Below are 25434 nucleotides of genomic sequence, written 5' to 3'. Positions count from 1 at the left end.
TACCTACAACATCAGTTCCCGAAGGCTTTTATGATCAGTCAAAATGGTGAAGGAGTGCCCTAGTAGATATTGATGCCATTTTCGGACTGCAGTAACTATGGCGTGGAGTTCTCATACGTATGTGGAGGCACAGAGTAATTTGGGCCCAAAGGATTTGCTGAAAAATATGACGGGGTGGCCATGTTGCATGAGAACTGCCCCCATGGCTGTGTCGAAAGCATCTATCTCAACTACGAACGATTTCGCGAAATTTGGTAGAGCTAAGACCAGAGCACTGGTCATCGTGATCTTGAGCTGATCGAAGGTGGTTTGAGAGGTCGAAGTCCACTCGAATGCGTCCTTGCACAGTAGTGAAGTGAGAGGTGTTGCGATGGCCGCATAGTTCTTAATGATCTTGTGATTGAAACCAGTGAGGCCAAGAAAAGCTCGAAGTTCCTTGGCCAAGGTTGGAGGTGGCCATTGTACCATGGTGCGGACCTTGGAGGGCTCTGGTTCTACCTCTTTTCCCGAAACAACATGCCCCAAGTACTCCAGTTAGGTCTGTGCAAAAAGGCAATTGGCTCGCTTAAGATAGAATTGTCCCTGCAGCAATGTTTGAAACACAGTTTCCAGGTGCTGGATATGCAATGATAAGGAATCACTACACACCAGTATATCGTCAAAGAACATCACAACAAAACGGCATAGGAACGGAGTTAAAAAGCTGTTCACGGCCTCTTGAAAGGTAGATGGTGCTTTGCATAAGTCGAATGGCATCACTTGGTATTTGTAGTGCCCTTGATGCTTGCGAAACGTGGTTTTCTCAACAGCAGGTTCGTGCATAAGGATTTGATGGAAGCCATGGCGTAAGTCTAGCTTCGAGAACCATGAGGCGTGCCCTAACTCATCAAGTAGCTCATCAATTGTCGGAATCGGGAAGCAATCGCAAACGGTTACCGAATTCAACGCACGATAATCAACACATATTCTCCAGGTTCCGTCCTTCTTCTTCACTAAGAGGACTGGTGATGAGTATGGGCTTTTATTGGGTTAGATAAGGCCTGTGGAGTTAAGCTCAGAGATTTGCTTTTCTATCTCGTTCTTATGAAAGTGTGCATAGCGGTATGGCTGGACGTTCATTGGAGGGGTTGAGGGGAGGAAGGTTATATGGTGGTCTATGGCTCACTACGGCGGAAGGTGGAAAGGTGTTTGGAAAAGTTGTTGGAATTGGTTGAGGAGTGCTTTGATGGCTGAAATCAGGTGAGGGAGATGATGTTGTGGGTCAGGTTGGGTCGTGGGTATGAGGCTCAGGTGAAACAGGGTTGAGGTTGACCCGGTTTGTATGAGGCGGGTTCTGGCCTAATTACAACATCTGCATGAAGTTGTACGGCTTGGCCCAGGTGGTTAAAATTCATAATAAAGGAGGTGTAATCAACGGTTATTGGCCTAAAATACTTGAGCCATTCAATTCCTAATACGACATCTGTGCCACTAATCGGAAGTAGGTGGAAGGTGACCATAAAAGGGTGGCCTTGGAGGGTGAGAGGTGTATTTGGGCAAATTTGGTTACAGTCGAGCACTAAACCATTACCAACTAGCACGTGAAGAGAGGAAGTAGGTTGGGTGAAAAGGTGGAGGAACTGGGCGATTCGCGGTTGGAGGAAGTTGTGGGTGCTGCCGCTATCAATGAGGATAGTGAGGCGTTTATGGCGGATAACACCGAAGAGGCGAAAGGTCTCAATGATGGAAGACCCGAAAGTGCATGGAGGCTAATGTGAGGAGGGTTGGAGTCTGCAAGTGATTCTAGTTCTAGGGTGGTTTTCGGCACCAAGCTAGGGGAGAGTTCTGGGTTGGGATCAATTTGTTTTGGTGTTGGGGTATTCGCTATGAGCAACAGTACACGACCTTTGCAACAATGAGTGGGGCTTCATTTTTCATCGCAGTTGTAGCAAAGGCCCTTCTCACGGTGGAGGGCCATTTCATCTGGGGTTCTTTGGACGTATAAAGGCTTGGGTCTTGGGTTTGGGTGAGTGTGGTGGGTCGACGGTGAAGGCAGGTTAGTGGGCCGATGTGGTGAGGAGCGATGGTTGCGCAACTTGTCTTCTTGAAGCGTGGAATTTTTCAATCACAAGTATTTGGCAGTGATTGGAGAACAAAGTATGAGCTTGAAGTCTTGCCTTCGACTCTTTAACACAAAGATCTAAAATCACCACACTACGTGATTATTCTAACCCCACCCACCTTGCACTATCCACGCTTAACCCAAATAGAAATTCCTAAGCGGTTACTTCCATTCTTACTTCTCCAATTGGCGTCTATAATTTGTCTTGCATTCCTCAAAATGTATGCAACCTTGTTGTATCATGAGTATAACGCGTCCACCACAATTCTCACACCATTAGAAAAATAGGACTCCCCTTCCTTTCCCTCCAACCAAGGAATTAAACTATTTCAAGCACAACACAAACCCCAAGCAAATATCCCATCGTATGTTTTATTAAGTCTTATGCAATCTATCCTTCTCTTAGGATTATGTAGGTTTGTCATGATTCATATTCTCCAAGAAAAGGTCCTAAGGCTTATTCTAAGTCCAACTCTTGAGAAGGTACTTCAATGTGCAAAGGTATCTAAGGTTTACTAAGTCTAATGATTCATCAGGTTCACAATCTTGTTAAGTCTTTATTCATTGTCCATCACAATTAAGTAAAAGTAAATTTTCCTAACATAACATTAAAATTTTCTTAGCAAAAAAATTCATAAGGCTTATACAATAATGGAATTCCAATTGAAAGTCATTCGAAAAGCATGCATAACACATTTTGTATATTTTCATACTGGCGCTTAAGCATGATTCAACCAATGCTTAAGCTTAATCTCGCTTAAGTCTGGCTTAACTTATGCTTGAGCTTACTCAAGCATACGCCTAGTTCAATCCACGCTTAAGCCTGATCACGCTTAAGCTTGGCTTTGCCCACACTTAAGCCTGAAAAATAGTAGTAGATAAAATAAAAAATAAAAAAAGAGAAGTTTCAAGAATAAAATTTTGTGTGTGCTGTTACTTAAGCTAAGTGCCTTATATGTATGTGGCATTTCAATAGAAGCTGGGAATGAAAGAAAAAAGTTGATCTAAGGATGAATGCTCTCCTAAAACCTAAGCTTTTGCATCCTAGAAAAACCATGAATTGTTTGTAGTCCAGCCTCATTACAAGCCAAGAAAGTCTTTCAGATTCAATTTGTGTGTTTGTGATTGTATGACATGAGATGAAATGCAAAAGTTGAGACTTATGTTGGTTGTTGATTTGAAGAATTGCCTTAAACACTTGTGCTTATGAGAGAAACAGTGACCGTGAGGATTTGGCTTGATGAACCTTCCTTGTTACTTGTCTTGCTTGCTAGCTTATTTCATTTGTGTTACTTAATAATCATGTTCATATCTTGGAAATTCTGCATATCTTTATGAAGAGTTGTTGGTTGAAACATTGCTTCCCACTTATGTCATGTGATTGAATGCTTTAGAACAAACACATCTTTTGATTAACCACTGTGAATTTTGTCACTTAAAGACAAGTAAGTTGTTATTTCTTTGCTTGAGGACAAGCAAAACTGTAAATTTGGGGGAGTTTGTTAGTCTCTATTTATGACTAACTTTTGTATTGAATAGTTTCATAAAATTAGCATATTTCCTCCAATTTATGGTTCTTTTTTTGTAGAAATTGTACATATTTTCATGCTAGTTTGATTTTATACAGTAGGTACTCCCAATTTTGTGAATTAATATTGAAATCACTTCAATTTCAGGTTAAAAGAAGAGAAAATTCAAGCAGCTGGTGTCTTACTAAGTGAGCCTTATGCGCTTAGCTTGACATCTGCTAAGTGAGACAAATTATAATCACCCACAACACACTTTCTATCCCTCTCATTCTCTCCATAGATGATATTTGCTTTGTCTTATACTAATAAATAAGCAAATTATAATCACCCCATTGACAAACTAATTTTTTTTAGTAATCCAATTAACAAACTCATTTGCAAGATTTCTTTGGCTAATTTATATGATTATGATTTCTAAACTTTTTTGGATACACATACCAATTATATATGTAAGTTCTAAATGATATAAACTATATAATTCTATTACTATAATTAAGGTGTATTCTTTTTTAATTGACAAATTATTTAGTTTATTAATTTTATTTATTCAAATTAAATTTATTCAATATTATCTAACTCCAGTCAACTACTTGCTAAGATTGATTATCCCCTTCACTGAAGTCTAAAGGTTTTTACAAATTACAAAATGCATTTTAAAGAGAAAAACCTAAACAATAAAATTGATACATGAAGTAGAAAAATCAAATAAATCATGTTTGCAGAGAGTTCCAATATAATTCAAATGAATACTGGGCACAACCTGAGATAGCGTAATGAAAGTGTTATAAAATGAATGTTGATTTGCATGAGAGATGGGTTGTTCAAGTGTGTTTGGTTGGGTGTTAATAAAATTAATTTTGAAGTGATGTGATTTATATTTAAATATTTTATTATAAAATTAAGTTAAAAATAAATTAAAATTCAATACAAAATTTTGGATCCAATACAGAATCTATTTAAAGTTGCTTAAACCTAGCTAGAATAAATTATGGACTCACAATTAATTATGAATTCTTCTCTAACATCAAACCAAACAAGTAAAAATATATTCAAAATCAATTCTCCAACACAAAATCAAACATGCACATATAAAAGCTTTTGGGACCACATGAGACCCAAAGGGGCCAAATGACCAATCAAGGATTTTTTTTAATCAAATTTATCATATAAGAATAAAATTTAAATTAATATTCCAAAAGAGATAAGTCGTGACAAATATTATATCTTCTGAACTAAAGGTTGTAACATATTTTTTTTACACTAAAATTATGAAAAAAAATTATAACTTTCATTTTTTTTCATTCTTTAAATACAACTTTAAAGTTATAATAATTTTTTTAACGTCTCTAAAATCGTAAAAAAAATATTTTGATTGAAGTCGTAAATTATTTTAAGATTTAATTTTTTTACATGTATTTTTTAAACCATGAATAGTTCTTTACCATAATTATATAATGAATTAATATATGTTTTCTTCTTTTAGTTTTTTTTAATTTATATTTTTTATTTTGTTTTATTTAATATTTTTAAAAATATTTTGTATATTATTTTATTTAATATATTTTTTTGACATGACGGAGAATGTCTGGCGTCCTTGTGTTAGACCCCTTCAGTACATGCACTTTTGGTTCGCCAAAAGTTGCAAGCAGAGCATTAAAATTTGCATGAAGCTAGTGTTAGGTTGCTGGTCTTATCACATTAAAATTAAGCCTTGGAGACTTCAACAACCACATCCATGATTCCATATTCTACTCAAAACTGTTTATACATGAAATACTGAGGAACCAAACATTAATATTTATAGCCAAATTCAAAACACTATATGCAAAATTAAGCATTGATAGCGGTCCCAGCAGCTTGCAGACTTCAACAACCCATCCATCACTCAAAAACGAACATTTGTTTTCCAATCCTCTCATCTCGCCATTCTAATTCACTTGGAACACATTTTCAGCAAACACCATTTATTTTATTTTTCTACTCGAAAACTAAGATTATACGAAGACTGAGTTTTCGTTTGGAGTATAGCTTATTCCAAGTCAACATAACCTTGTTTTAGTACATTAAATTCCAACTACTCGTTCAATCCTCCATTTTCTTTTTCACGTGGCCGCGAGTCTCTCTTAGCTAGCACATTACAGTTGACTTTGTTTGGTTCTATGAAGAAATGTGATGCATGTGATGTCTTTTGGGTCGGTCAAACGACTATTTGGTCATATTTTGTTTTAATTTATCATATAGAATAAAATTTAATTAATATCTAGAAATGAATAAATCATAATATTTACTACCACTTTTGAATTAAAAATTGTTATATATGTTACGAATTTTTTTTTACATTGAAGTCGAAACTTTTTTTACAACATCAATTTTTATTTTTATAAACAAGACATTAAAGTTGAAATATTTTTTTAACAAACTCAAAATCTTCAAATAGTTGATTTTACTCTCTAATCAATTTTTATTTTTCTGATAAAATCTTTAAATATTTTACAAAATAGTTGATTTTACTCTCTAATCAATTTTTATTTTTATTTGATTACTTAATTATAAAATAATAATTTTATTTTTTATTCTTGATATTTTGTTTTAATATCTGATAAATTAGCGAATTTTTGTTTATTCCCTATTAAATTAACCAATTTTATTTTAGTTCCAGCTAATAATGAATGAAAAAAATGATCAGGAAGTAAACATCAAATTTATAAATTTATCATGAACTAAGAAATTTGTTAAGAACCAAAATAAAATTATTATTTTTTATTTAAAACTCAATACAAAGAAAAAATTTATTAAAAATTAAATACTTATTAAGGATCAAAACTATAATTAAAACTTGTCTTAAAGATCATATTTATTATAATTTTTAATTTGTTCATAACATATAAATATTTTTCACTTGTTAAAATTTACTATGATTTCTCTTAAATTATTTTAATGAAAAGCAATAGTAAAATAGCAGGAGCTTAATGTAAGTTATGTTCAGTACCTAAATATTAGGTAAAATTGGTAAGAGTGTGAGAAATTTGATTATGTGGATCAACTAATGTGGGTTGTTTAGCTTATAATAAAACTTATGAACATTCAAGCTTTCACATGGACATTGCATCATACAAAAGAAGTAGAAGAAAGAGCACACTCCCTCTACATCACAATAAGCGAAATATAAAGAAGAGACACTCCCTCCATCTCAACTCCATTGATACGTTATTTGTGCGTTTTAAATAATAATATTCATATGACATTTTTCTATAATATTACGTTTTTATTTTTATTTTTCTTTGTATTATCTTATTCATTAACATGATTAAAAAATCATTTCTTTTAGAATCACTCAGACTTTTTGTTTTTTATTTCTCACTTCAAGGGATAAGATATGCACTTTTTATTACTTGAACTCTTACAACTAATGAAATCAATGTAACTAAATACATCAAATTAAATTATTTTTTTATCTAAAGAACATATAAAATTATAGTTTACTAAACGAAATAAAGGTTAAATGTTTTAGCAAGTAACAAAAATTCAATCATAATTTTATAAAATTGTCATTGTAATAATTGTGGCATATTGTCAAGAATGATTGATTTATTGTTACCGATTATATAAAGTCACAATTTTAAAATCCTTTTAAGAAACTAATAATTTGAAATTATATTTAACTAGTTGATATGCATATTATTATATCAACAATAAAACGTTGAAAAAATAAAACTCCCGTTTATTCTCTTTTTTCATGTAGTGCATGATGATAATAAAATAAAATATAATAATTTACGAGTTCGCTCAGGTGGTCATGTAGTTAAACGTAAACGTAGGGTTGAACTCATGGTCACAAAACATGTACAATGATGAAAAAATTTCCTCAAAATTACTTTATAAACTCATGGTCTCAAACCATGTACAATGATTAGTGATTCTCTTTTCTGTCTATCACAGAGGCTTAATTAGTATTAATAAGAATTTCAAAATTTAGATGTGAAAGGACGAAAACTGCAATGTGAAAAGTGAAAGTTGTTACGTGGAAGTATATATGGTAAAACGAAAAGAAAAATTGAAAAGAACAAACTCCGTGTGAGCATCACTAATCAATAATTAAAGTTAAAGTTGGACTAAACTAAAAGAACCAATAAAAACAAAAGTAAGATCACTAACTAAAGTTGAAGTTAGACTAAATAAAAGAATCAATAGAAACAAAAGGCAGCAGACAGGTACCACTACAAATACTTGCAAGCTTAACAAAATAATGAAAATCTAACAATGCATGGTCATATGCATTGTTACATATGTACCCTTGTTTTTTTTCACCTGTTTTACCTTACGCTTTTTACATCAGGATAGTTTTGTAACATTTTTTTTTACCAAAATTAATGAGATATTATCAAGCCTATTTTTTTAAATAAATTTAAAATATTTTTATTTAAGTGGTTTCAATTAATAAAATTTTTGTCGTTTTGATTTTAAAGGATAATAATACATCAATATTTATTCAATTCAAGTTAATAAATCTATGTAATCAATAATCAATAATATTTAATTTTTTTAAAATTGAAACACACACAACAAATATATATATATATATATATATATATATATATATATATATATATATATATATATATATATTACAAATAATAATAATAATAAGGTAATACAAATAATGGATCAATAGATTTCATGTCTCAGACCAAATTCAACCAATTTAATTAATTTAGATTTGATCCAAAACAAAAATTATTCAATTTAAACTATTTAAATTAATTTAAGTCTATTTGGATTTGAAAATAACCCGCACCTGCTTACACCCCGACTTCACAGTTCCTGCACTCCATAGCATACTCCTAAAAATTTGCTTAGTGAGTTCTTGTTTTTCATTCCTCAACTTGTCTAAGTTGCATTTTCCACTATTGGCAATATGCCACTACACATCTAATATAATATGCTTTATAGGGTAGAAAATTAAGCCGGTCAATAACGTGAGAGGATATGAAATTGGTTCAAAGGCTGGGAGCTTTTGGTATGTATTTAACCACAAATAATGTAACAAAATTTATCATTTAATAACTTAAATTAAAAAGAATTTAACGTGTGTACTATGATACTTTAGAAATGTTTTACATGGCATTCAATCTCATGTTATCATTTAAAATTACTTTAAAATAATAATTTTTAAATACATAATAAATTATGATTAAATAAATAAATAAATTTTTTTATAATCATTTTTATCTTAAAATAATATCTCTCATCAACAACCATTATATACCACCTTTTGTTGGATATCCTGATAGGTATTTCTTAATTTGTCGTCCATTTTTTTAATGGTAAATTAGTTTATTCAACAATTGAATATGAGCTTGGCGTGAAATCAGATTATTGTCCATTTTATACTCTTTTATGCAAACAGGAACATATTTATTTATTAAAATAAATAAATTAAGGGGAACATATTTATTAATTAATAGGAACATATTTATTATCTTTTGCTTTTAAAATAAATAATGTAACAGGAACATATCCATAAAATAAGTACTGGAGGAGTAAAAACTAACTAGCTTAATTATGCATACAAAATGATCTTACTCAATAAATAGGTGAACACCAAAAGAGAATGATGTTGTATGCTTTTTGTAATAGCACTAAAGATAACCATTTGATTTCCATATTTCTTTAGCTTTCTATAGCATTTTTAAAATGGATTTCCCATGCATATAACTTCAACACTTTCATATATATTCAGTAGAGCCTCCGAACCAGCCTTGAATCTCTCATCTTGTGCTACCAAAAGTTTGGTCAAAAACTTATGCTGTAACTTTGCCAATGGAGTATTGCAAAGCCCTGTGAGAACCATCACTACCAATGAGGCATTCAGTAGTAGAGGACTAGCTAACAGAGTTAGTACCTTGAGCAATGCAAAGAGTCTAGTGGGAAAAGGACAACTGCGAAGAACCATCACTACAAAGTAGACAATAATGTCCGTAAAATAAGTAGTACTTTCAATTAACATGGTGTGTCTAGGATGAACTTTTTGAAGTAGGAATGGAATGTTGTGTATTGTTAATAGGAAAGCCTCAATGGCTTGTGAGAATGGTTGGAGGTCAACTCAATAAAAAGGTGAAAAGGAAGACAAGGATGAGATCTAATGAAAATGGCAGCATAATGAATTAGTTGATATATGGCATGTGTTCGACAACAACTTGGTACTATAATGCGAAATCTTATCGACAAGTGTACTGAGTCGTGCAAGTAATAATATAACGATAAGAAACTGAGTATCAAACTCATGGAACTTGTTTCATTTAGTGAAGTATCATTCAATAAACATGCATTTGTATAAAGAAACATAAATCATGAATAAAAGCAATGATGTTTTCTATTCTAATTGCTACTTACAGAAAATATGAGCAAGTGGGTGTAAAAACAGATAATTAAAAATGTTGGGTTCTCCACTTGAACTGATCCACAAGAGATGTACTCTCTCTTGTTCTTAGTATTACAACCCAAGTAGATGTACGCTCTACTTGTACCACAAAAGATGTACGCTCTAATGTGTTAAGACAATGAATTCTCAGACGGTTAGTCCTTTGAATCTTTGTAAGGGGAAACAAAAGATATCTCAGGCAGTTAGTCCTTTGAAATCTTTTGTTTAAAGGGAAGAGAATGAATCAAAAGAATTCTCAGGTGGTTAGTCCTTTGAATTCTCTTGACAAGAGGGAGAAGGAAGAAAAGATAGCACACTTTTGTTTTCTGCAGAATTTCCACTTGCAGAAAAATAAAGTTTTGAAACCAAAGTTTTGAAAGCTTTTTGGCAAGAGTTTTTGCAAAGAAAACAATGGCAATGGTTAGAAAAGATTTGAAAGAGATATGTGTTTTTGGATACTTGAAAAAATCTCGTAGAATGCATGCCAAGGTCTTGTTTTTATAGAATCTTCATGTCTGGTTAAAAAATCATTGGAAGAGTTATGACTTTTGAGAAAATCATGTTAAGAGTTATAATTCTTAACTTTTTCTTCAAAACTATTCACTGGTAACTGATTACCATAATGATGTAATCGATTACACAATGCATTTTATGAAAAGTTGTGACTCTTCACAATTGAATTTGAATTCCAATGTTTAGATTCACTTGTAATCGATTACTAATATAGTGTAATCGATTACACTATTTGAAAATCATTTTGGAACGTTACAAATCAGTTGAAAACATTTTGAAAACCAATCTGGTCACTGATAATCGATTACTGCCAACTGGTAATTGATTACCAGAGAGTAATCACTCTGGTAACTTAGAAAATTTGAGAAAATTCTTTTGTAAAACAAAACTGTGCTATTTGGTTTTTGAAAAATTCTTTTAATACTTATCCTATATGAAGTCTTGACTTGTTGCTTCTTGATTTCTTCTCTTGAATCTTGAATCTTGAATCTTGGATTGGATTCTTGATACTTGATTTTAAAGTCTTGAATAAATCACTTGGGCTTTTTGGCATCATCAAAATTACTTGATTTATCATCATGAAGCTTACTTCTACAGAAATTAAGCACAGATAAAAACATTGAATACATAAAAACAACTTTAAATAGATAGGATAAGAATTTACATCAAGTTCTCAACAGAATTTCCCAACAAAAGGGGTTTAGCCTTTCATCACAAGGCAGCACCTTTTACAGACAAGAAGTGGGTTTTGAGAGAAAATAATATATTACACAGTGGTGTGGATGCCTCCTCCACCTCTAGAAATCTAAAAATCACTCCTAAACCTAAGATCCTCTTGAAAGTTGAGGTTTTTGTTTCCTTGCTCTGTTTTGTGCCTTTTGTTCTTTATTCTTCGCACTCTCTACGCTCTCCCCACTGATTTTCCACTTCAGGCTTTAAAAAAGGCTTTCTATCCTTGAAAGCGCGCTTAACGCGAATTAGTGAACTTTGGCTTAGCGAGCTAGGCGCGCTAAGCGCCAGAAGAGACAAATGACTTGCTGGACAAGCTGATTACGCCCTGGGGGCGTGCTTGCATGACAAATTCCCTTTAAGATTCACTACTAGAAAATAAGGTTTTTACATCGGTTATTTAAGACCTTGAACATCAGTTATTAACCGATGTTGAAAGTAATATCGTTAACATCGATTTTTCAAAATTGATGTTAACTAATAAATACAACATTGATTATTTAAATAACCGATGTTATATGATAAAAATTATGAAAAAAAGAGTCATAAATCTACATATTAACATCTGTTTTTTAAAAAACGGATGTTAACTAACACTAACAATATTGGTTTTTTTAAAAACTGATGTTAACTGTCACTAACAACATCGATTTTTTAAAAAATCGATGTTGTTTTTAGAACTTTTTTTTAATATGTTGTCAGTTTTTTCAATAAACCAAAAATTAACCTGCAAATTTTAAAATCAGCCACACAACATATAATTTTCATTCTATTTTGATTATACTCTTTTAAACACACGGAAAAATGTTCAAAATGTGAAGGAATTGCAAGATAGATGGAAAACAATTTTTACTATTCAAAGCCTAAATTTGAATTACCCTAAATTCATCTTTAATCATAAACCATAGTTTCTTTATTGCAACAAGCAAGACGGCAAAATGAAGTATTTAAAACAATTACCACCATCACTCATTAAAATAACAAGACAGAAACAGGCTCAACTGCTAACAAACTTAATTATGCTATCAAATCTCAAGTAACAAAAATACAAAAGGTATTCCTCTCCTGCATATGTGCAACTTTATTTAATTTTCATGAAATTGGTTGTGTGGTTAGAGCTGTCATGAAATTTGTTTCGCAAATAATGTGAGTAAAACCATAAATCCAAGTTAAAAGCAGACCTTGATAAATGACAACTAATTATGCATGAACATTTGTTGATTGACTACAGAAACTAGAATACCCAACAAGCCAATGACCACAAGAATAATGAAGAAGATCTCCAAATCCAGTATTACCAACTAACATGAATATGAGGCTTGCTAGTCAAAATATTAGAATATTAGAACATTTTAGTTTCTGCATCTCGTTATTAATTTTAATTATTTATAAATGGGTGATATTAATTCATATTAAATTTTGAATATTTACTCGTAACAATTACACTCTTATCTGCACCTCTTCATTAATTTAAAATATTATTTTAAAATTATTCTCATTTAAATTAAATAAATTTGTTGTTGTTTCTTTCCAACTAATAGTTAAAAAAGACAATGTGGTTAGAGAGAAAAAAGAATGGTGCAAAAGTTAAAGGGCAAGCATACGAAAGGGAAGGCCCAATAGTTGAAATAAAGTTTTAACATGAATATATGAATATTTCAAAAAAGGGCATAGTATTGGACGCAATCGCTGATGCTTCTGTGGTATCAACGTAATTCCATAGGAAGTGTTTGGCCTGACTTTTTTGGAACTTAAAAGTTACTTTAAATTTTTAAAATTTGAAGTTAAAAAGGAGCTTTAAATTTAAAATTAAATATATTTGGTAATTGCAGAACATTTTATTTTAAGTTAAAACTTGGGTAACGTGTTAGTGGATTTTAGGATTTAAAAACAAAGAAAAAGGAGAAATATAAACTGCAAGCCCCAGAAAAATAATATAATTTGATATTACGTCATGTCAGATTGTAATAAAGGAACCTACGTAACAATTTGTATCCAGTGTTTATGATATCAAGGTTTGCATCCATCTTTGCAAGAACTATGCTTCAAGCTATATTAAAAAACGAACATGTTAAGCACTAACTTAGCCAGGGGAGATTTCAGAACTTTCAGTTTTGGAACTTTTTGGAAAGGACACATTTCAAGATTACCACACCCTAGAAATTCACAATAGCGCTCGGTACTTAATCCTCTACATTGTTAGTTTAATGAAGAATCTAGTGTTCGGAATGGTAATTATTCAAAACGAAAAATAAAAAACCAAACAATTAAACGAAATTTTCTCACTAAACCAGGAGAGTGTACGTAGGCATTACACAAACAGCAACACAGAAAGTCACAACAGAAAGATATATATTTCCAAATTAACCAGCACCTAATTACATTAGATGTGATGGTAGCTGTTGTGTTCAGCATTAATATCAAATGTTCAAATCATTATACCAGAAAAAACTAGCGAGATCATGAGATTGTGCAAATAATAGAGTATGGATAGTCTATGATATATCCATCTATCTGTCATTCAAGCATTAAATGTTTATATCGGGATGGATCAATTTATTATACACCAAAACAAAGAAAGTATAGAGTATGTTATACTGACTGGTCATAGAATATTTTTTTGAAGCATCACTTCATCCCTAGTAAAATTAAAATTATAAAAAAAATGGGATCCCATCATCATGTAGGTTGCAAGCTGACAAAGTCACAATCTGACCTAATGAAACTACATCATGAAAAGAATTTTCACCAGTTTATCCAATAATTTGGGAAACAACAGTCACAGTAGTCCTAGCCCAAGCCACCAAGCACATAGCCAACAAACACTATCACTTTCATGATGCTAAAGAGGGATAAAAAGACAAAAAATTATATATGAAGGGTAATCGGCATGCTATATCAGCTCCAGTTTCTATGCATTCTTTAGGTTCATGAAACTCTTCAACATGTATCTTCTCAAAATCTTCATCTTGCTCCGGACCGGCGGGGCATTTAAGTTCATAGCAACTATCATCAAGCATCAAGCAACAACATTAGCCTGCCATGAAATAAACCTCAACACCCTACAACAACATTTGGTTTGTGCTAGTGATTACAACAATCCTTTAGCCTGCACCATTCAAAACAACAATCCTATCAAGCCAGCTAGGTACAATTTCCACCATTCAAAACTCTACCAGTTTATAGTCCTTGACAAAAATGCAAAATGGCTTCCACTAAGAAATGCTCAAGTAATCATGAAAATCAACAAAATTAATAAAATAACTCAAAATTCAAACTTCATGGAATAGGCCCTAATTATCCAAATACCAATTTTCACAATTTAAAAAAAAAATGAAATTCCCACCTCGCTTCGCTTTGTCTCACATTCTCCAAGCTCCTAGGAGCAACAACTTTAAAGAAGAATCAAAACTCTCACACACATCAAAATTATTGAAAGCGTCAAATTTAACAAAAGCAAGGGCAGGGAAGAGTCAAAATTCACTAACCTGTGGAAGGGGAAGAATCAAAACTCGGTCAATCACAGACTGTGATGCAATTTGCGCGAGGATTGGAACCTTACAATCGTGACAAGCAGAGCAAAAGCGAGAGTGAGAGTTCGTGATGAAACCCTAGAGAGAGAAAATAGAGGTGGTAGAGAGAGAAGGGGAGGATATAGCTATTTAGACAGATACACCGACGGATTTTTTTGTTTGTTGCTTTGCGAGGCAACTGGTCAATTAGCGAGTACGGAGACATGGAGAGAGAGAGAGAGAAAGAAAGAGCGTTTAGAACTTAGCAGGAAGAGTTTGCAGAGGAAAAAATACGCGATTGATGTAATAAGTGGTGGCAATAAAATATCTTAGAGGAATCACTACTAAAAAATAAGTTTTAATTAACATCGTCTTATTAACATCGATTATTAAAATAACCGATGTTAATAAAGATATTTTATTTTCAAAAATGTTATCGCGTATTACGTTACATCGGTTCTTATCATAATCGATGTTAATAAGACGATGTTAATTAAAACTTATTTTTTAGTAGTGATTCCTCTTACTCGCTAAGTGAGCTGATGCCTCGCTAAGCGGATGATACTCGCTAAGCGCATGTGTCAGGCTTAGCGAGACATCAGCTGTTGCACCTTCTAATTTTTATTCTTTTTACTTGAAATTGAAGTGAAATTTGCAATAATTCTGTGTGGAGAGTATTTACGGAGCAATATTTAAACTAAACAAGAAAATATTTACAATCATACAAAAAGAATCATAAATTGAAAAAAATGTATACATTTTGTAAAACTTTTCTATACAAAAGTTAGTCATAGATAACTAACAGATGGCCAAATTATGTACCAAGGACCAAGAGAAAATGTGGTAGAGTTTTTCGAATCAATGGTATAGTGTAACTTCAAAGTTGATTAGTGTAATGAACCTTTATCATGATATTTCTGTTCCAGAGAATGTGCACAAATGGTTTGTGTGGGGTTACTGGTCCTCACCACTGATGTATGGACAGAGTGCTATAGCTGTGAATGAATTTCTTGGTCATAGTTGGAGAAAGGTCAATCCTCTTTGTTTCCAATGGTGAATAAGTTTCGTGAGAAATAATGAGCCTTGGAATGATATATTCATGAGATAATTTGTTATTACTGTAGGTTACTCATAATTCCAATGAAACACTAGGAGTTTTGATACTGAAAACTCGTGGATTTTTCCCAGAAGCTTATTGGTATTGGATTGGATTAGGAGCATTAATTGGTTATGTATTTTTGTATAATTTCCTGTTTACCTTGGCTTTGTAGTATCTAAGTCGTAAGTACTCTCTTCAATCTTCATCTATCTTTTAAGCCTAGAACTTTACTCGATCTCTTTTTCCACCAAAGACTTACTTGGATCTTGTGCAGCATTCAGAAAGGATCAAGCCGGGCTATCCCAAGAGAAATTGATTGAGAGAAATGCTTCAACAGCTGAAGAGTTGATTCAGTTACCAAATGGAAAAATCTCTTCTGATGAGTCCTTGAGCTCTAGTTATAGTTTCTAAATTTTTAGCTTGAGCTTTTTTATTATGTTCATAACCAATTGAATCTGATGATGAGTCAGAAACAAAGATTGTAGAAGAAGCAAACTTATCATCCAGATCTTTTTCTGGAAGAGTTAGTGATGATAAAGCTAACAGAAGTGGAAGGAAGGGTATGGTTCTTCCTTTTCAACCTCTATCTCTCACATTTGATGAGATCAAATATTTTGTAGACATGCCACAGGTACTTTACACATTTTTTAAAAGATGTAACCTTTCTATTTGTATGGTATATATTGATTATATTTAAAATATATTTGAGTGTTTATTTGATTGTAGGAAATGAAAAAGCAAGGAGTTTTTGAGGAACGTCTAGAACTTTTGAAGGGTGTTAGTGGTGTCTTTAGGCCTGGAGTACTAACAGCTCTGATGGACGTAAGTGGTGCCAGTAAGACTACATTAATGGATGTTTTAGCTGGAAGCAAAACTGGTGGATATATTGAAGGAGGTATCACAATATCTGGGTGTCCAAAGAGGCAAGAAACATTTGCTCGCATCTCAGGATATTGTGAACAATTTGATATCCACTCACCTAATGTTACAGTTTATGAATCTTTATTATATTCTGCATGGCTTCGGTTACCCCGTGAAGTTGATCACGCAACTAGAAAGGTACAACTTTCTTCTTTCCGAATGGAATCATGGAACTCATGAGTTTAAACCTGAAAACAACTCGGTCCTCACCATTTTGTACTTTTATTTATCAAGTTGAACTCAATTTTATGAGGTGCAGATGTTCATTGAGGAAGTTATAGAGCTAATAGAGCTTACCTCAATAAGAGAAGCGCTTGTTGGATTGCCAGGAGAGAACGGACTTTCAACCGAGCAGCGCAAGAGGCTTACAATTGCAGTTGAACTAGTAGCCAACCCATCAATAATATTCATGGATGAGCCAACCTCTGGCCTTGATGCTAGAGCAGCTGCAATTGTAATGAGAACCGTGAGGAACACATCATATACAACAGTTAGACTCTTATTTACCATGCTAATAGCATTATTATTTGGGATCATATTTTGGGACATTAATTGGCCTGAAAAGGTATGTGAAAGCAAACAATAAATTGACATAATAAATAAATTAGTGATGTGAAAATGAATTTATACAATCTTATTACCAAGTAGGTTCATAACTATAAATTAATGAAAATCACAGGAGAAAAGAGCAAGATCTTTTCAATGCTATGGGTTCAATGTATGTTGCATTTACCTTCATTGGAGTACAAAATGGTGCCTCGGTGCAGCCTATAATAGCGGTAGAGAGAACCGTCTTCTACAGAGAGAGAGCTGCTGCAATGTATTCAGCTTTGCCATACGCACTTGCACAGGTAAAGTACTAACTTCAATACATGTAAAATGAAGACAAGACATATGACACATTGTTTCTTTGAGGAGTGTTACTCACACTCTCTAACGCACTTCTTCTAACAATGTCTACTTGGTTAAAATTGATAAAAAAAAAAAAACTATAAAATAGTGAGAAGCTCATTAAATAAAAAGTAAAAACCACAAAATTCTGTGTTTTCTAATAAATTTTTGTCAATAATAAAGTGTTAAAAAGAGTGTGTTAATTAGATACTGTGTTGGTAGCATTTCTGTTTATCTCTACCAATCATATTCCAAAACTAAAAACAAAAAAAAAATGCTATTCATGAATTGTAAGAGTTGAACTCTAACACTTGTTTATTTTTGTAGGTTATTATTGAACTTCCCCACATCTTGGTTCAGATCCTGATGTATGGAATTATAGTATATGCCATGATGGGATTCGATTGGACCACATCAAAGTTCTTGTGGTATCTTTTCTTCATGTACTTCACTTTCTTATATTTCACCTTCTATGGTATGATGACCCTAGCCATTGCCCCCAACGCACATGTTGCTGCCATATTGTCCAGTGCATTCTATGCAATGTGGAGTCTTTTCTCAGGCTTCATTATTCCCTTATCTGTGAGTTACAACCTTGCTTATATCTTCTCTTTAAATGTTATAAAACAATGTCACACAAGTGTGGTTCTCCCACCTTTTAAATTTTTCAAATTTCATCCCCTAATCATTTTTTCGCAAATTTAATCTCACAGTATTTTAATTGTGCAATTTTGGGTTCATTTGATAATTTAACATCTATTAACGGAAATGCTTACATGACACTCTAATGTAATGCCGCATCTTTCATTAAAATTGGATGATAAGTTATGGAACGATCAAAATTGTACAAATAAAATAGTGATAGATCAAATTTGTGAAAAATAAATGAAGATCTAAATTCATAAATCTTTTTTTAAAAAGTAGGGAGACGAAAAAGTGAAATTAAGCTTACATTATACACTAATTATCAGTACATTATCATATCAGGGTGCATGACATTTTCTCTGGTTTAGTGTGGATGACATGAACTAACTTTGAATATGAAAACAATTACAGAGAATACCCATATGGTGGAAGTGGTACTATTGGATCTGCCCTGTTGCATGGACCTTGAATGGATTGGTGGCTTCGCAATATGGAGACAACAGGGACAAACTTGAGAATGGTCAAAGGGTTGAAGAATTTGTGAAGAATTATTTTGGTTTGAACATGCTTGTTGTTTTATTTCATTCAATTTAGGCATGGTAAACTAATGTCATGGTTGCTGGATTGGAGTTTAAGTCTCTTTTTCGTTCCAAATCCTTTTCTTTGTCTTTTTTAACACGTTTTTAATGCATATCATATATTTGTAGCATTTCAATATCATATTTTTGAATTCGAGTGTGTGTGATTGGTTCTTATTCTCGCAGTAATCTAGAGTTGAAACCGGTTGGAATACTAGAAGTAAAACTAGTGCAAGCTAAGAACTTAACAAATAAAGATATAATTGGGAAATCCGATCCTTATGCTGTCATATTTGTACGCTCCCTCCGTGACAGAACCAAAACCAGTAAAATAATGGTAAGGCAACCTTTGTTTCCAATGGAAGCTTTTTTTACTTTTACTCATCTATTATTGTGTGGTCGTAATCCAACTGCTGGGCATGTTCAGAACAACCAGTTGAATCCAGTATGGAATGAGCACTTTGAATTCATTATTGAAGATGCGTCAATGCAGCACTTGAACCTGGTAAAGTCAAGGACGTGTGGCTTAACCTGGTTAAGGATTTGGAGGTCCATAGAGATAACAAATACAGGGGTGAGGTAAGATAGTATATTCTTAGCGTATTCGCAACTTTGAGAGTTCTCTATTATGCAGGCAATTTTTTTAAGTTGTTATACCATGTCCTTCTATGACTGAATTTATAACTTGATTTGTTTTTAAAAAATATAATTAAAAAGGCATAATTAATATAGTAGGTTACTTCACGTGAATCAGATTATAACTAAGGAAGTTGGTGATGGAACACAGGTACAAGTTGTTGCAGAAGCCTGCAGGTACTATTTTAAACTAATATTGATATCACTTGGCGTCTCCCCAATTTTTTTGCGACTTTTCATTGATCATCTTATGTTGTAAAAGCATCAAACGCAGTGTTTCAAATTAAAAACTATGTACTTGTCTTGATGACAATTTAGTAATTGAATTGATGCTTCTAGTCGTTGAAATATCTCTGCAAAAATATACATACTTCAAACTTTTTTTTATCGGTATTAAAAGTTGAATATATATTAAACATTCCCGCACACATAAACACTTCCTCACGAGTCTATTTCTTTATTAATTAGACTCCTATTATTAATGTTTTTATAATTAAACTACACATTTTTTTAGCATACGTGCTCTCGGAAAGAAGAAAATGTCCATGTAGTTTATATTCCAAGCGTTGCACATACAAAATTTCAAATTAAAAACTTGGCTTACTTCAAATTGTTAGATAGGCCAGGTGGAATGATTTTTGCTTGGCACATAAAATTTTAGTCCCAATTAACGTAGAAAATAAAGACTAACTTTAATTTATGTTTTTCCCAACAAAATGCTTTTTTGTATGTTTATTTCAGACATAAGAAAGTAAATGTTGAATACTGTGACACCCTCTACCCTCACATTATATTAATAAAGGAATAAAAAAAATTAAATATTAATTAAAAGTATTTTTAAAACACTTTTAAATACAAGCCTTTCAAAGGGGTACAAGGCTCACATTCACTTTCTTTTACATCATATTCAAACTTGTCCAAATAAATAACAAAGTCATCTTGACTCAAACAAGACCGTCTAAGTTTCATACAATTAATATAGAACCTATATCCTAATGTCACATCCTATCAGAGCGTTGTGTTTTCGTGTCCTCTAGCACAAGATTCTTCATAGTCATCCACCTATTCATCTGCTCCCCCGAACACAAAGTTCAAGATCATCACAGGATCCAAACACAAACAGCACACAGGGAGTGAGTTATCATATTCCTAACTAATGGAGAGAAACAAGATAACATGTAGGTATAAATATCATATAAACAAAATACAACTTACTTAAGCATCACTCACGTTATTTCACCACTTTGTCGCACAACATTACATCACAACACCACACATTTCATTTATTTTCACAACATTCACGTACTCAAGGATCAAAACACAATATCATCAAGTCAATCAATATCGATCAATACACAAGCGTTATACAACATTTACACTAAGACTCAATCCTATATGCAATGTGATACCATGTCAGTGAAAAACCACGTCGGGTGCCTAGGAGTACATGACAAGACAAATCACACACTAGTAAGTCAGGTCACTCTCACTAGGTAAGATCATAGGGAGACCAGTCAGGGTCACAGTGTTTTGCGAGAATGCTCCAACCATATGGGATCAACATTGGCTTAAAGGAACACTCAAATCGGATGACCAAAAAGGGACATAACATTAACTCGTTGCCCTTAAAGGGACTTAGCATTAACTCGTTGCCCTTAAAGGGACTTATAGTCGTGTGATTGTACAATTCATAGTTCATACTCAATGCACACAACATCTCAATCACATACATACACAATTTATCACATACACTCGATCTCAATCACAATGGTATAATATCAAAATAGCATGTTATCACACCTCATGAATCATATTCACTTTACCTATGAACTATGCAATATACACAACTACTCAAGTGTTTTCAAAATTATTTTAACTCATCGGGTTTCCACAATGGATCCCATCACAATACTCATCGCCCTTAAAGGGTCTTACAATTGTGTGATTGCACAGTTCATAGTTCACAACTCAATACACACATCTCATCTCAATATACATGTATTTCATCATCCATCACATGTTCAATTTATCACATAATCACAGTTTGAATCATCATTTCATAACCTCAACATAACAATTTATACAAAAGATTTTATCACAACATGGGGTGTAAAACCCCTGAAATAGTTTCTCACAATTATATCAAAATCAATTAATCAAATTCATGGGTTAAACACAAAGACATCAAGAGCACTCAAGTTTATCAATCAATTCTCATCAGGACATCAATTGGTACATAGAACACAATAATATTGTATTTATAATCATAAAAAGAAAATTATAATTCAATAAACATCCCAAAATAAATCCAAATTTAGTTCTCTAAGGATCCCTATACATGTTCATTCTAACCCCCAATTGCGATAAATTCATCCCTTACCTCTAAGCGGACTCACGTGTCTTCCAACAGCGATAGAGACATCTCTAACAAGTTCCCGAGATTCCTCTGGTTGCTCTGATAGGGTTCCCAAACGTTAGAGAGAATGAAAAGGGATTGAAGTCTTCATTTGTACTATCTTCATGGGATTCCTTTTTCTCCCTCCACGAATATTATCTCGCAAACCCCAACAGTGAAAGTTTGTGCAATTGAATTTCAAACAACATATTCAAATTTCATGAAAATCCAACGGTTAACGAAACTGGGATAATAGTTTTCCTAAGACTGTTTTGGGTTTCTGCGGGAAAAGATAAAATTACGGTGCGAAGGGTATTTCTTTTATCTCTGACATGTTTTTGCAATTCCCAACGGTGAGAATTCTCGGAATTGGGTTGCAAAGGTGGTGCTCAAATTTCACGATGGTCCAACGGTGAATGAGTCCGAGATCGTCATTTTTTTTAGATAGGTTTTGTAGGTTGCGGGAAAAAGAGAAGGTTTTGAGAGGAGAAGGGGAGAAACGAAAATGAGGAAAAGAGGAGGCACCGTCAGTGTGAAAACTGACCTAACGCTATTTATAGCTAGGTTTACTCTTGTTTATTTATTATTTTATAAAAAAAAACTTTATTTTATTCTCTATCAAACAAATAAATAAAATACCCTTTTTATTTTTTCTCAAATCAATATTTTAATTAATAATTATATCTCCTTATTTATTTATAAAATCTCATCATTTTTTTAAAACTCTATTTATTTATAAATAACAATCCTTTTTAACCTAGTTTATGAAAATTGAGATGTTACAATTCCACCTCCTTAAAAGAAGTTTCGTCCCCGAAACTTTGCTGAAAGGTTGAGAAAAAGATATTACACATAGTTCTCAATACCAAACTATGTGCCCATTTGAAGATCTTTTCCGTGACTTTCATCATAAGACTGTTATGCACTTAGCAACTAAATCTGGCGATCCTAGTTTATTAAATGATAATATTTCATAAGTTAAGTTTTATCGCAAGAGTGACATCTCAATGATAATAAAATGTGAATATATATGGGAAAAAAAAAGAAGCTTTTGCAATCTTTTTATAGCTATTTTTTAAAAATTTATATGGGAATTTTTTTTATAGCTATTGTTGATGTATCCATTTAAAACTAAATATATTGTAGGTCATACGTTAAGTTGTATGAAAATATATATGGAAAAAAAAAGAAGCTTTTGCAATCTTTTTATAGCTATTTTTTAAAAATTTATATTTTTAGTCTTTAATCTAAATTTTAATGGGTCAAAAGTCTTTACTAAATAATAATATTAACTGATGTAACAGTGTTAACTTTATAGTCAAATAACTTATCATAACATTAACAATTAACAAGTTTTTTGTAAACAGTGTTTTTTAATTTATTATCAACTATTTTAATCTTTGATAATCTCAATAAAAAAGTTTCTTTCTCAATTTTAAAATAATTTTCATCTTAGATTATTCTAAAAATTTGACACTTTTTATAATAATATATGTGTAGGTTTAAATATACCCAACCTTAATATCAAGTAAAAAGTAACAGATTCAAATTTTACAAATATAAAAAGTAGATAATTTTTTTACAATGACGGATTCTAAACATTTTCGTATATTAAAGATGAAAAATATATTTTAATTTTTTATAATTAAAATTGTCAACACACATGACTTGTTAATGTTAAATGTCTTAGATAACATTTAAGAAATTTATATAGATTTTAAAAATAAAAGAATAACATGTATAATTTACTTAAATTTCAAGGGAGACATGTGTAATTTACTCAAATAATAAATAGATAAAAAAAAAGAACAATAACTTTACAAAGTTAACCTTATATAATAATTAATTCATTTATAGATTTTTTTATTCATCATTAATTAATATTATAAGGGATATAAGTAAAAAAAAAAAAGACTTAATGTTATAATGAAAAGATAAAATGATAGTTATTTTGAAATAATTTTTTTTATACAACAATTATAATGGAATGAAGAGATTAATTCATTTCTTAAAGTATCCTTTACATTAATTACATAAGACCAAAAAAGATTGATAAAAATAAAACTCTAATTAAATAAAAGACATATTATTAAATAAAAGAAAAATAATTTAAATTTACTTATATTTAAATTCAACATTCATTATTTTTTTATATATATTTCAGTCCTCCGAAGGCAGTATTAATTAATACTATATGTCTATTGATTGATCATTCTAATGCCATTATTGTTGGGAGTTGGGTTTCAGACAAGACATAGTATTAATGTGTATATAGATTGAACACTCTAATGGCATCATTTTTTCAAGTGAGATATTTTAGTTTATAAACTCAACTCAATTAAGGATTTATTTTTTGTTTCAATTCAATTAAAACGCTGGATTTTCATCCACCCTTTTTATATGTAAATTTGAAATTGTTGACGTAATAAATATATTAATTGATCTAACAACATTAAAATACTGAGTTGTAGTTTATACTACAAAAGCTAGCAATGAATACTAAGTAGAACCTGTAGAAGTTTAGAATATCAGGATATTGTGAAGATTTCAAAAGAAAGAATACTAGTTGTAAGAGTGTTTGATCTTAGAGGAAAATCCTATAAGTGTGTAGTCGGTTGGGATGAACCAATTAATATAAATTTCTGAGTTATTGCTCCTAAATTGCTTATACATGTTGCATACATATTTTAAGTTTTGGAAAACCTCATTTTATATAAGTACAACTCTGATCTTATATTAATTTTTTTTACAACTATTTCAACCTTCGGGCGCTAGACTTTATTTTTATTGAAACAAAAACCAGAATATGTAATAATAGGTTTTGTTTTTTAATTTCCAGCAGCAATTTTCAGAAGCAACAGAACATTTGTATAACTTAGAGATTTTTTGTTGGATTATCTATTTTATCTGAGTAATTAAGATGAAAAGTCTTGCTCCTAATTAAAATTTTTAATTTCCATATACAGTAACTTGAAAATAAAATATCAAAAGGAAGTTTTTATTTGTGCAAAAAAGACCTAGTGAATTTGTGTGTGACTATTTAATCCTCCTTCTAATCACTAACTGATCCACTTCGAAATATAATTTTATATGAAATTGTCACATTTTATAAGCATTTCTTCACCCAATAAGCTTGAGCCACGTTAATGAGTTTCACATAACATTTTCAATCAAAATTACATTATACTTATATAATCATGATTTCATTGTGAAGAAATTAAACATAGCTATATATATTTCGTTCAAACAAGAAATGGTTTATTCCCTGGCAGAATAAATTAAAGGTGTCGTGCATTTTTTATTTTATTCTATGAGCAAAACATTTAATTGCCAAGGAGCCAAAGCACAAGATGCATATCCAGAGGCTAATAAGTAGTACAAGCTATAAATTAAAGCTGATACACAACTGTAAAATCCCCTACGCGCGTGTATATATATATATATATATATATATATATATATAT

General features: G+C 31.8%; 1 pseudogene; it reads left to right on the top strand.

The window, feature by feature from the left end:
- The first annotated feature begins 1103 nt into the window (after nucleotides 1-1103).
- The window catches only part of LOC102668188 (pleiotropic drug resistance protein 1-like), a 37522-nt pseudogene continuing 13191 nt past the window's right edge, over nucleotides 1104-25434 (top strand).

The sequence above is a fragment of the Glycine max genome, chromosome 16 (genome assembly GCF_000004515.6).
Source record: "Glycine max cultivar Williams 82 chromosome 16, Glycine_max_v4.0, whole genome shotgun sequence".
NCBI classification, from domain to species: domain Eukaryota; kingdom Viridiplantae; phylum Streptophyta; class Magnoliopsida; order Fabales; family Fabaceae; genus Glycine; species Glycine max.
The sequence above is the reverse complement of the archived record's forward strand: the minus strand, read 5'-3'. Positions and strand labels throughout refer to the sequence as shown.